Source organism: Eucyclogobius newberryi, unplaced genomic scaffold, assembly GCF_026437365.1.
Source record: "Eucyclogobius newberryi isolate DKJ021-1_F unplaced genomic scaffold, fEucNew1.0.hap1 SCAF_8, whole genome shotgun sequence".
Taxonomy (NCBI): domain Eukaryota; kingdom Metazoa; phylum Chordata; class Actinopteri; order Gobiiformes; family Gobiidae; genus Eucyclogobius; species Eucyclogobius newberryi.
The window spans coordinates 40,349,951-40,364,063 of NW_027316500.1; the positions used below are offsets into that span (position 1 = coordinate 40,349,951).

At 46.1% G+C, this 14,113-nt stretch overlaps 1 long non-coding RNA gene across 1 annotated transcript; it reads right to left on the bottom strand.

Moving 5' to 3' along the window:
• Positions 1–468: 468 nt before the first annotated feature.
• LOC140351403 (uncharacterized) lies at positions 469–678 on the bottom strand. Its single transcript, XR_011925359.1, has 3 exons — positions 660–678; positions 579–608; positions 469–506 (listed from the first exon to the last, which is right to left on the bottom strand). It is a non-coding gene; the product is annotated as an uncharacterized lncRNA (long non-coding RNA).
• Between the last annotated feature and the right edge of the window lie 13,435 nt (positions 679–14,113).

Here is a 14,113-nt window from a genome sequence, read left to right on the forward strand (position 1 = left end):
TTTAGAAAGAACTTGGAACTGTAAAGTTGGCTATAAAACTTTTCAAAGATATGTTTTTTTCATCTGAAATGTCTATGTTGTCAATGAACAAAAATTGAATGTTATTTTTTTTATTGACGTCTTTTTTCTAGGCCTTCTTCAATCCATTTGGCCCTGGATCTGATAAATGCTTCTTGGGCTTTATGAATATTGATTCATAAACCTGATTGATTGACCTGAGGACCACTGTGGACCTGAGGGCCGTGGACCTGAGGACCACCGTGGATCTGAGGACCCCCGTGGACCTGAGGACCCCCGTGGATCTGAGGACCCCCGTGGACCTGAGGACCCCCGTGGACCTGAGGACCACCGTGGACCTGAGGGCCGTGGATCTGAGGACCACCGTGGAGCTGAGGACCACCGTGGACCTGAGGGCCCGTGGACCTGAGGGGCCGTGGACCTGAGGGGCCGTGGACCTGAGGACCACCGTGGACCTGAGGACCACCGTGGACCTGAGGGCCGTGGACCTGAGGACCACCGTGGACCTGAGGACCACCGTGGACCTGAGGACCACCGTGGACCTGAGGACCACCGTGGACCTGAGGGCCGTGGACCTGAGGGCCGTGGACCTGAGGACCACCGTGGACCTGAGGGCCGTGGACCTGAGGACCACAGTGGACCTGAGGGCCGTGGACCTGAGGACCACCGTGGACCTGAGGGCCGTGGACCTGAGGACCACAGTGGACCTGAGGGCCGTGGACCTGAGGACCACCGTGGACCTGAGGGCCGTGGACCTGAGGACCACCGTGGACCTGAGGGCCGTGGACCTGAGGACCACCGTGGACCTGAGGACCACCGTGGATCTGAGGACCACCGTGGACCTGAGGACCACCGTGGACCTGAGGACCACCGTGGACCTGAGGGCCGTGGACCTGAGGACCACCGTGGACCTGAGGACAACCGTGGATCTGAGGACCACCGTGGACCTGAGGACCACCGTGGACCTGAGGACCACCGTGGATCTGAGGCGAAGTCTTGAAATGTTTCTGCCTGAAAAACTAAAGAACGTAATAAATTCTGTGGAAATGGAATGTTTTGCAGGTGTCAGGGTTCAGGATGTTACGTTTGGTCCATCAGTATGTTCTCTGTGTGACACAAGCAGCATGAACACTGACTTCATCATGACTTTAGTATAAATACTGACTTCATCATGACTTTAGCATAAATACTGACTTCATCATGACTTTAGCATAAATACTGACTTCATCATGACTTTAGCATGAACACTGACTTCATCATGACTTTAGCATAAATACTGACTTCATCATGACTTTAGCATAAATACTGACTTCATCATGACTTTAGTATAAATACTGACTTCATCATGACTTTAGCATAAATACTGACTTCATCATGACTTTAGCATAAATACTGACTTCATCATGACTTTAGCATGAACACTGACTTCATCATGACTTTAGCATAAATACTGACTTCATCATGACTTTAGCATAAATACTGACTTCATCATGACTTTAGCATAAATACTGACTTCATCATGACTTTAGCATAAATACTGACTTCATCATGACTTTAGCATGAACACTGACTTCATCATGACTTTAGCATAAATACTGACTTCATCATGACTTTAGCATAAATACTGACTTCATCATGACTTTAGCATAAACACTGACTTCATCATGACTTTAGCATGAATACTGACTTCATCATGACTTTAGCATAAATACTGACTTCATCATGACTTTAGCATAAATACTGACTTCATCATGACTTTAGCATAAATACTGACTTCATCATGACTTTAGCATAAATACTGACTTCATCATGACTTTAGCATAAACACTGACTTCATCATGACTTTAGCATGAATACTGACTTCATCATGACTTTAGCATAAATACTGACTTCATCATGACTTTAGCATAAATACTGACTTCATCATGACTTTAGCATAAATACTGACTTCATCATGACTTTAGTATAAATACTGACTTCATCATGACTTTAGCATAAATACTGACTTCATCATGACTTTAGCATAAATACTGACTTCATCATGACTTTAGCATAAATACTGACTTCATCATGACTTTAGCATAAACACTGACTTCATCATGACTTTAGCATAAATACTGACTTCATCATGACTTTAGCATAAATACTGACTTCATCATGACTTTAGCATAAATACTGACTTCATCATGACTTTAGCATAAACACTGACTTCATCATGACTTTAGCATGAATACTGACTTCATCATGACTTTAGCATAAATACTGACTTCATCATGACTTTAGCATAAATACTGACTTCATCATGACTTTAGCATAAACACTGACTTCATCATGACTTTAGCATAAATACTGACTTCATCATGACTTTAGCATAAATACTGACTGCATCATGACTTTAGCATAAATACTGACTTCATCATGACTTTAGCATAAATACTGACTGCATCATGACTTTAGCATGTTATGTGATGGATAAACATGTGACACATTTGACATGTTGTAGAATGATTGGCATTTGGCAGATTTTTTATCTGATTTATTAAATCTGTAATTAAATAAATCAATTTTAGATCAAACGTTCCATGAACTTCATTAGAATCAGAATTTTTTCCATTGTCACATTTTTTATGGTTTTATATTTTATTTGCGATAAACCAAAAAGCAGTGAATAATAACACTAAAATACTGACTGATAGAGCCATGGCAATAAATAGAATGATGGAAAATACATATACAATAAGTACATTTTAGCACCATGTATAAAACATGATGATAAAAGTACATTAAAAGAATAATAGAGGTAGATTTGAGAACTCAAGCGACTGTTAGTCCTTTTTTTAAAAATACGCTTGCACACACTCAGCCCCGCCCTCAGCCCCGCCCTCCTGTTGTGTCCAAGAGGCGCCTCCCCTCAGACCTGGTGCGTGAGCAGTAACAGCTGCTACACGTGTGTTTGTTTATTAGCTCGATCGCATCATCTCTCGTCTCCTCAGATTTCTGTCTCTTCTGAGCTCGAGTCTTTCTCTGTGTCATGTTTGTCCTGTAACTGAAGGAACTCACTAAACACACCGACATATCAACCACACATGTGCAGCCAGGGAAACCTGCTGCTATGGGAACCAGGCTGCAGGTGTGCAGTAGCACGCAGGGAATGATTGACATGTGGGAGAACTACTCTGCTGTCCACGCCACCAGGAATGACTCAGATTGGTGCCTCGTGCTCACTCCTCGCCTCGTGCTCACTCCTCGCCTCCTGCTCACTCCTCACTCGCCTCATGCTCACTCCTCGCTCCATTCTCACTCCTCGCCTCGTGCTCACTCCTCGCCTCCTGCTCACTCCTCACTCTCCTCATGCTCACTCCTGGCCTCATGCTCACTCCTGGCCTCCTGCTCACTCCTGGTCTTTGATGCAGTAAAGTGCAGTGAGTGTTTGGGATGAGCAGACTCGGAGTGTTCAATGATCAGTGGATAACACATTTGTAAAGTGGGCTCTTGAATCCTGACCTGGTGCTGATCAGATTGGACGGGTTCATGGATCAGTTCATCACACATTCGTGCTCTGTCTTGTTAAATGACTGTGTATCTAACTAACGTCCAACAATTTGAAATATGAGCAAAGCTTGAGTTACAAGCACAGACTTGTCTTTAAAAGATAGTTTTTAAGTCAGTTTGTTGCTACATCTCTGCACATGCTCTGTTTGGCACAAGATTCCCCGATACCTGTGTTCCCCGGGGAACGATGTTCCCCTGTGTTCAGAGAAATGTTCCTATGTCAGCCTCGGACTGTGTTTTCACATCTGCCTCAGACTGCTCACTCCTCGGTATTAGAGTTGCTCTTTATATTCAGGGGCAGCAAATTCTGTGTGTTTCTGACGTTCAGTCTCTTCTGTGTGCAAGACGCAGTGCCATGGGCGCTCACTTCTCCCTGTGTCCTGTGGGGGCCAATGCCGCTGACTCTATAAAACAAATGCACGCTTTCAAGTAAACATATGTCTCAGACTCGCTCCTCTCTCTGCTGAGCCTTAACCTTTTGCCATCTGAGTCAGAGCTGGAATTATTGTGGAGGGATTTGCTTTTTACCTACATTTTTGGCTCAAAGACGCCCAGTGACTGAGATGTCAACACTGAGGAGAAAGAGGAACAAATGTGTGACACTGCCGTTTCATTGGTCCCCACAGGGCACAGGGACAGGACGCAGTTGGACTACATAAAAGAGGAATTAGATTGGCAAAAGAAAAAAAAGTCCTATAGAATCACTCAAACTGTGCATGGTGTAATAATGAAGGGCTGTGACAGCTGCTTTTTGTAAAATGTAGAACAAGTAAGCAAAACGTATATAGCCTTGTAAATCAGCTATAGGCCTAAATTATTTTACTAGGCATAAAATATCATAACGTTTCAGAATATGTTACTATAATATAAGATGATTAAACTACTCTATCATATGACACCTTATGATCTGTAGGCATCTGTGCGTAGGTCAGAGGTGCACACATGTTTTCGGCTAACGAGCTACTTATATATTCCACAAAGCCCGAAGATCTACCTATAGATCTAAATGATTGTATAATTAGGCCCGAGCGCCACAAGCTGGCGAGAGGCCTATTAGTTCCACAAGGCCGTGGTCGTCATCCCCATGTAAAGCGCTGTTGTCATTAATAAACTCTTACTATTGAAATGCATTAAACTTCACACGCACAGGAACATCGTTGGCCCAAGACAGTTCTGAAACCAGGGTGCAGACTAAGCTGGCCTGCTGTCCCGTTGCAGGGCCTTTACCTTTAGAGACTTTGAGACTTAGATATTAATAGATTTATAATACCGCCCAAAACCAGAGGAGGCGGAAGCGCCCGTGTAAAAGCTCAGGCAGTCGGGAAACTGAATGATTTTGTCATGGGAAACTACCTTTCCAATCGTGAGGAGGCAGGACCAGAAAGCGAGGTGAGACTGACGCCTTCGTCAAACGAGACAAATCGAGACAAATCAAGAAGGGAGGGGAAAGCGCTAGCCAGGTCGAGCAGTGTGGAATGAACTCTGTGAGGCAAGGTGGCCCAGAAGGGCGGAAGTTGGCTGTAAATGACTGTAGCGGAGACGAGTGACTGCGCTATGGCGCAGATGCGGATAAAGGTTAATGTAAATTACGTGATTAGCCTACCGAGAGGGGCCCGGAGCGGGCGGTTTTGAGAAAGGGGGACAGTGCTGGGTAAAGCAGCAGTCGGTGGGGCTGCAGGACAGACTGAACCAGCCCTGCCACTCCCGTTACGCACATGCGCTAGTACGTAGGGCATCGAGCGCTTCAGGGGGTGCCGCCAGCTTGGCCAGGGAGTTTGATTTAATGACATGGATTTTTGTGCGGTGCTTGCACTGATGGTTTTGCGATAGCGCTCCGTGAGAGAGCTCAAAGCCATGTGACGTCAGTACCCGTACGAGTACCCGTATGCTCGTGTGTACGCTCCGTCTCGTGTGCGCTACGTCTCGTGTGTACGCTCCGTCTCGTGTGCGCTACGTCTCGTGTGCGCTACGTCTCGTGTGCGCTACGTCTCGTGTGCTCTCGTGTGCGCTACGTCTTGTGTGCGCTTCGTCTCGTGTGCGCTATGTCTCGTGTGCGCTACGTCTCGTGTGCTCTCGTGTGCGCTACGTCTCGTGTGCGCTTCGTCTCGTGTGCGCTACGTCTCGTGTGCGCTACGTCTCGTGTGTGCTACGTCTCGTGTGCTCTCGTGTGCGCTACGTCTCGTGTGCGCTACGTCTCGTGTGCGCTACGTCTCGTGTGCGCTTCGTCTCGTGTGCGCTACGTCTCGTGTGCTCTCGTGTGCGCTACGTCTCGTGTGCGCTCTGTCTCGTGTGCGCTACGTCTCGTGTGCGCTACGTCTCGTGTGTGCTACGTCTCGTGTGCTCTCGTGTGCGCTACGTCTCGTGTGCGCTTCGTCTCGTGTGCGCTACGTCTCGTGTGCGCTACGTCTCGTGTGTGCTACGTCTCGTGTGCTCTCGTGTGCGCTACGTCTCGTGTGCGCTACGTCTCGTGTGCGCTACGTCTCGTGTGCGCTTCGTCTCGTGTGCGCTACGTCTCGTGTGCTCTCGTGTGCGCTACGTGTCGTGTGCACTACGTGTCGTGTGCGCTCCCCTGTCTTTAGACCCTCCTTCTCGGCCAGGAAAAACTACAAAAAACCTCCTTTGGAAAAGTAGAAACCTGAAGGAGGGATCTGACTCTCACGAACGGACAGGCGGACGCAGGGCTTGGGTGCGTTAATTGAGCTGGAGGGGCAGTGGACATGGCGTAGCAGTGGACGTAGATGGAGTTTGGTCTTCCAGACTGAATTTACACAGGCTTCATGACTGAAACAGTTGGGGGAAATAAAAGAAAGGGATAAGCAAAAAGAGGAAGAACAGAGGAAGATATTGTACCAGGAAGCTCTGGAGTCAATGAAGAAAACCCTGGAACGGAAACATCTGCTTGGAGTGAGACAGGTAAGAAACAAAAACACTCCAAAGCTAAAATGAAGGATACTTTGGGAAACCTAACAGGATGAAACCTCGACATCTTCTAGCTCAGATAGTGACGACTCGGATTATGCAGATGAGTTCCTGCAAACAGCAGGACAGAACACTGCGCTGATGAGGAGAGCATTAAAGGATGTAAGAAAGAAAGAGAAGCTGAAGGTAGACAATAAGGAGAGTAAAATAGGACAGGCAGGCCTTTGATGGTGGACAGACATGGGAATTTGGGAGATTTCCAACCATTTAATTTCAATGACGTACAGACCATTGTAGCTAAACTTCCTCCTCTGTGTAGAGGAGGAACTAAATGGATCTCAGCATTTAATAGCTTGACTGCCGGACATCAGTTGGGAGTGGGTGATATCAGAGGCATCCTGGGTCAGTGTTGCAGCCTGTATGAAGCAAAACAGCTTGAGAAGCGTGATCATGCGCCATTTAGTCCCCACGCTCAAGCTTTCTACACAGATGTAAAAAAAACTTACCCTGACCCAGCTGCCAGCACTCCCAGTCTCACTCCATGGACCTCCGTCGATGGACCTGAAGAATCGTTCCAAAAATGCGTGACCCATTGGATAGATGTCACAGGAAGACACCCAATGAGGAACTCAGATGGAAAAATAATTTACATGACGGCAGTGTTGAAAGCCTTTCTCCCAAGTATTAAAGACGCTGACCTCATGAGTGGTGACGAGGTTCGTTTCAGGAGACACGTGGTCCACGCTAAAGACGACAGTAACAAATCTGAAACTCAGAAACTGCAAGAACAACTGTTGAAAATGCAAGTGAAATAATTTAAAGATAAGGTACATAAAAAGATAAAGGAAACAAAAATGCTGCACAAATGTGGAATGCTTCTCCACTAGAGAAGCATTCAATTTTAGCATTCAATTTGCTGCACCTCATCACGCAGCTCTGGACAATACCTAATGCAGGGACAAGACACACCCACTTTTGCGGACATTTACTGGGCATGCTTAAACGACCAGCAGAACCAACCTACAGAAGGGATGATCTCCAAGTTCTTGGCATGGCAGCCCTGGATTGACACTCTGGCATCCTACCACGCACCTCCAGATCCTCTCCATTGTACTCTATTTTATGCCAGATGTGAGGATGAGGTTTATCATGAGTGGGCTATCAAATGTGATCAAATTTTAGTGGGAACCGAGGGCGTTGCAGCTGTTTGTAAACTAACCGAAGAACAGTTAGAATGGTACAAGATGTCTGACTCCAGCGTGCCACATGTGTCTCTGGCCCTGTCACCAGCTCATCAGGCAAAAGACCTTGACCCAATGACCAAAAGATCAACCTCTTTGACTGATTGTCAACTCACTGAAATGACTCAGGTCTTGTTTTCTCCATCTGAGAAGTCATCCAAAATTGTATGTTTCTCTTTTAACTATTCCATTCTGGAGCACCTCCAGATTCATCATGGCCGTGAATCGATCGACCATGAAGACGCAACGGCCATGCTACAATCATTACCTGAAGGCCTGTGGGCTACTTCTCCTTATGATGTGGGTCTCTGCACCGCCACGGAGCCTCTGTCACTTAACATGGACATGACCAGGGTGGTGCAGATACCTCAATATCGTAATAAACCTCAAGCCATTCAGGGCATTGATGAGGCCTGGTCTGGACTGTGGGAGGCTGGTGTGCTGGAGCTATCTTACTCTAATTGGAATACACCCATTTTACCAGTACCAAAGAAAGACCCAACTCAATTTAGACCAGCTCACGATTTGTGAAAAATCAATGATCTTGTCAAGGACCTTTTTCCGCCTGTAACTGACCCGTACAGACTGTTGCAGACATTGGGACCATCTCATTCATGGTTTACTGCAATCGACTTGGGAACGCACAAGGATTTCAATTAAGTCTCGGAATCTTTAACCAGGTGCTGAGGAAAGTGCTCTCCACTTTACAGCTGCCAGAGGGTGTCGTACTGATGCAGTATGCAGATGATCTCCTGCTGGCTGCTCCCACTGTCTCAACGTGTCTGTCTGCCACCAAAGATGTACTTTTATGGCTTCACAACATTCTTGGGACGCACGGTGTCCAGTGTGGGGAACTGCATTTCTCCAGAACACAAAAACATGATCTTGACACATCCCAGACCTGCTACTGTGGGCCAGATGCTCTCTTTTCTTGGCCTCTGAGGCTACAGTCGTCTTTTTATACCTGATTACACCTTGACCACTGCCTCTTTAAGAGCACTCATTCGCGAAAAACGAATGAAAAACAGCGCTGCTCTTCTGGACTGGACTGCAGAAGCGGAAGATGACTACACTCAAGCAGATGTTATCCTCTGCTTCTGCACTCACCGTACCTGACTACTCTTTACCTTTCTTCCTGGACTTTTCGGTGACTGGACCACGGATTTCTGATCTCTTGTATCAGAAGAGGGCTGGGTCTCGTACAGTTTTGATGTACCTGAGTGCATCATTGGACAGCATGGAGGCAAGACAACCTCCATGCGTTGCTTTTGCATCTACTATAGCCACCTTGATCAATTCAATTCAATTTATTTTTGTAAGGCCCAAAATCACAACAACAGTCGCCTCTGAGGGCCGAATCAACAATGTCTGTGGTGGCGATGGAGTCAGACAATGTCTGTGGTGGCGATGGAGTCAGACAATGTCTGTGGTGGCGATGGACGATGTCCCAGGGTCCTCTGTCCTTAGACTCTCCTTCTCGGCCAGGAAAAACTACAAAAAAACCTCCTTGGGAAAAAGCGTAGAAACCTGGAGGAGTTCCAGTGAAGGAGAGATCTGACTCTCACAGACAGACAGACGGACACGAGGGAGACTGGAGCTGGACCCACTCTTCAGGCAGATGAGGGACCGACTGAGGCGAACTGGACCCACTCTTCAGGCAGATGAGGGACCGACTGAGTCGAGCTGGACCCACTCTTCAGGCAGATGAGGGACCGTCTGAGTCGAGCTGGACCCACTCTTCAGGCAGATGAGGGACCGACTGAGGCGGACTGGAGCCACTCTTCAGGCAGATGAGGGACCGTGCACACAGGGCAGGGACCACTTCACCAGGGGAGGGGCATCTGGGTCCACAGGTCCTCAGGAGTGAGAGAAAGAAAAAGAAGGCGGTGAACAGTTTGCAAGTGGAATCAAAAAATAAATATTGTTTGATAGCATAAGTAGTCAGAAGAAGAGGATAGTGCTCAAGCTGTCATACTTCCCCCAGCATAGTTACTCCTAGGGCAGCGTAGCTGAAGCTGTGGGTTTATGTTTCTGTTCCTAACTACTCTGACCATAAGCGATTTCGAAGAGGAACGTTTTAAGCCTGGACTTAAATGAAGAGACTGTGTCAGCGTATTTAACATGGGTCGGGAGCTGATTCCATAACACAGGGGCTTGGGAGCTAAACGCTCTACCTCCTACAGTACTTTTAGAGACTCTTGGCACCACCAGAAGGCTCGACCTCCTACAGTACTTTTAGAGACTCTTGGCACCACCAGAAGGCCAGCATTCTGAGAGCAAAGAGCTCTGTTTGGATGATATGGTTCTATAGCATCTTTGAGGTAGGATGGGGCCATGTCATTTATGGCTTTGTAGGTCAAGAGTAGAATTTTAAATTTGATTCTAGACTCGACGGGGAGCCAGTGAAGAGACTCCAGCACCGGCGTAATGTGCTCTCTTCTTTTTGTTCCTGTTAGTAATCTTGCTGCTGCATTTTGAACCAGTTGAAAGCTTTTTATGGAGCTTTTAGGACACGCTGCAAGCAGGAGTTACAGTAGTCTAATCTAGTCGTTACAAATGCATGGATAAGTTTTTCAGCTTCACTTTTAGGCAGGATTCTTCTGATTTTGGCTCTTGTTGCGCAAATGGAAATAGGCTGTTTTACAAGCTTGATTTATATGAGCTTTAAATGAGAGCTCCTGGTCAAATAAGACTCCAAGGTTTCTTACAGTAGAACTGGAGGCTACACTGACATTGTCCAGTGTGACTATCTGCTCAGATAGAGCATCTCGTAGATGCTTAGGGCCAAGCACAATGACCTCGGTTTTTTCAGGGTTAAGAAGCAGGTAGTTTAGTGTCATCCAGGTTTTTATCTCCTTCACACAAGTACTAAGTCTGTCTACTTGATCGCTCTGATCAGGTTTCATTGATAAATACAGCTGAGTGTCGTCTGCAGAGCAGTGGAAGTTAATGCCATGCTTTCTGATAATGTTGCCTAATGGCAGCATATAAAGAGTAAACAGTAAATCAATAAATAATAATTAATCAATAAATGTGCCCATTTGGTCATGAACCATCCTTTGACCGTGCTTACCATACACACTGTGGTCGGGTTGGTACAATCCACCTCTTTCACCATGACTACTCTCAGACAACGTCCGTTGCTGAAGGTTCTCCTACAACCCCATCTTTAATTTTCTGCGGAAGGTGTCAACATGGTGGACAACCTCTCTTGTGAAGCTTTTCCTCATGACTGTGTTTCTCTTACTAAGACCTTGGCCAAGGCACGTTCAGATCTTTCTTTTGAACCACTGAATGAAGGAATTGTGTTTTTCACGAATGGATGTTGTTATAGAAAGCCGGACGGCTCTCTATCTGCAGCGGCTGCTGTAGTTAAAGCTGAAAGTGACTCTCTTTGACCTCCACTTAAATCCTTGACTGTCCTTCAGCACAACGTGCTGAAATCTTAGCTATTGTTTTGGCCATGGAGAAATCTGCAGATCAACCTGTGACTATCTATTCAGATTCGGCTTACGCTGTTGGAGTGATAGTTACTGACCTTGCTGAATGGAGGGGAAATGATTTGAAGACAGCTAAGGGTAGCCCCGTTAAACACCTAGATCTGATCACTAGATTAGATGCTGCACTTGTGTTGCCCTCTGCTCTTGCTGTTGTTAAGTGCCCTGCCTACACCAAATAGCAGAACTTTGTTTCCAGGGGCAATGAGGCTGCGGACTGTTTGGCTAAACGGACTGCGGGCTAAACAGCCTCTGAGACTCTCCAAATGTTAGTCTCGACTAAATTCCCGACAGACCTGCTCCCAGCACTGACCACTGACGTTATCCTTAAAGCTCAAAGTGACTGTACACCTGACAAAAAAGCTCTGTGGACTCACTACAGATGCTATCAGGACAATACTGGGCTCTGGAGAGGTCCTGAGGGAAATCCTGTTCTACCCTGGTTCTCTTATGGATGCTGCAGCACACGGCCCCTCACAAACAAGATGGCGCCACTGAAGGCTGCCTTGGCGTTTCGGCGCTCTTTGTTTTGTCTGGTTTTGTTAGCTAATTGTGTGTCTGGGCGCTCTTACACCCGTGAAGAGCTCCTATCCATCCGGACCACAACTCCAACGGATACAGTTCCAGTTCTTTTAGTATCTGCTGCAGAAATAGCTCTCATTTTGGCTAAAATAGTGAGATGCCGCAGAAGAGGAAAACGGGCGGGCGTGCTAGTGCGGCTGAGGAGGAGAGGCATACGCATGCCTTTACCTGGAATTTTCCTCTTTACCAAACAAACTGGACGAACTGGCTTTGCTAATGAGACAAAACAGAGACTTTTCCTCTTCCCCCGTGTTGTGCTTCACTGAGACGTGGCTGCACGCAGGAGGCGGAGCACGTGCTCACGGAGCAGATCAGAAAAGGGGAGCAAAAGTTCCCGGACTCCTTGTGTATTATCCTGGGCGATTTTAACAAGGGGAATCTCAGCCTCGAACTATCAAAGTACAGACAGTTTATTAATGTCCCGACCAGAGAACAGAACAAACTGGATCACTGCTACACAACAGTCAGCAACGCCTTCCACGCCGTGGCCTGAGCCGCGCTGGGCTCGTCCGATCACGTCATGGTTCACCTGATCCTCACGTACAGACAGAGGCTGAAGCTCTGCAAACCTGTGGTGAGGACTTCTAAGAGGTGGACCAATGAGGCAGTGGAGGAGGAGCTACGTGTGTGTTTGGACATCACAGACTGGGAGGTTTTCAGAGCTGACAGACAGACAGTTTGGATGAGGACACGGACACGAAGAAAGTCTGGAGAAATGAATGAAAATGTCTCAGAGGAGAACACGTAGCTGCTGCTGAGTAAGTAGCCATGTGCTTTCAGCTGATTGGTCGAAAAATAACAACATTGCACTGCTGGAAATAGGTAACGCCCCGAGCGGAGCACTGGAAAAAGACCCGAAAACTACCCATTTTTAACAGCTTAATGTATACTTTTAAGACAACCAATACTGTTATCTGAAGCACAGAGGGGCTCCTTCATAACTTCAACATGCACATTCTGCAAAAAACAAACAATTTTTTTTTTTTTTGTCTTTTTCTCAGTTTCGTCGAGGCCGACTTGTGGCGGTTCTGAGGGTGGCGAGTCACATATGTGGTGAGAGCATTCACAGTATTGGTGGATGAGCATAAATACAGCGCTTTCCTGTGTGGAGAACTGCAACCACTCTCCGTCCACAAAGACACCAAGGAAGACGATTATGAGTTTTTCAGAGATGAAGAGGCTCCTCCTCTCATTGCACCTCTCTGAATAGCTGCCAATAAACAAGAAGTGTACCAACCATTCACATTGAAAGATCTGCTTGCGCTGATGTTAAAACTGCCAAAACTGACACAAGGTGCGCCGGCCTTCCTCAGAGCATTGACCACAAATACTCAGGAGAAACTCTCTGTTGGGGAGATGTGTCTGCAATTCTTGTAAGAGCAACAGATGAGCGTACAGAGGCCAAAGTCTGTTGAGAAGTATCCAAGCGGACTCATGCTCCATTTCAGCATCCACACAACTTGCCACCATAAAGCCTAAGTTAACTCAGGTGCTAAAAAAAATGAAAAAGGATGAAGATTATTTCACCTACAAACAAAGAGCTAAAGCACAGTTCCATGATGCAACTGGAGAACCCAAACAACCAGGAACCGTCAACACCATCATATTCTTTACTAGTCTGGTAAAAAGCTGTTGCAAGACGAAACAACATGCCTCTGTTTTGCCTGTTTTTCCCTGTATGCACCAAATAAAGACCTTGAGAACGATCCTCACCTCTCCCAGTCTGCTAAATGAGGTCAAAGAGTTAATGAGGTCAAATATCCAGTTCTTTTTGAGGATTGGTGTCAGGATTGCCTGGGGAGTTTGTTGGGGGGGACTTCCCTCCCTTTTACGTTCCTTTTCTTGATCAGGTTTTGGGTTTGATGCCCATTTCCAGCATGAAACCTTCTGTTTTTGTTTTTCTTATCCTTTCAGTTGTTTTATGTTCCTATGGTTCTTGTGTTTGTTGTTTTTGACCATAGAGATTAAAAACATTAAAAAGTTATCAATGGTGAGATCAATGCAATCAACCCAATGGCATCAGAACCCAAACAAACGAACGGAATGTTAAGAAGAATGAAAAAAGAAAGAATGTATATTTACAAGAGACATTGAATGACACTGAACATCAGAAACTGAAAATGAAATTCTATTATACAAAAATCCTATTTTTCATCATACAAAGGCAAACATAAGAGGGGAGTTGCAATTTTGATTTAAAACTGAATAGTTTTTGAACAGTTATATATATGCAGATATGTACTGGTTATGGGGAATATTAATGGTTATGTTTTCACTCTTTTAAATGTGTCTGCTCCATGTATC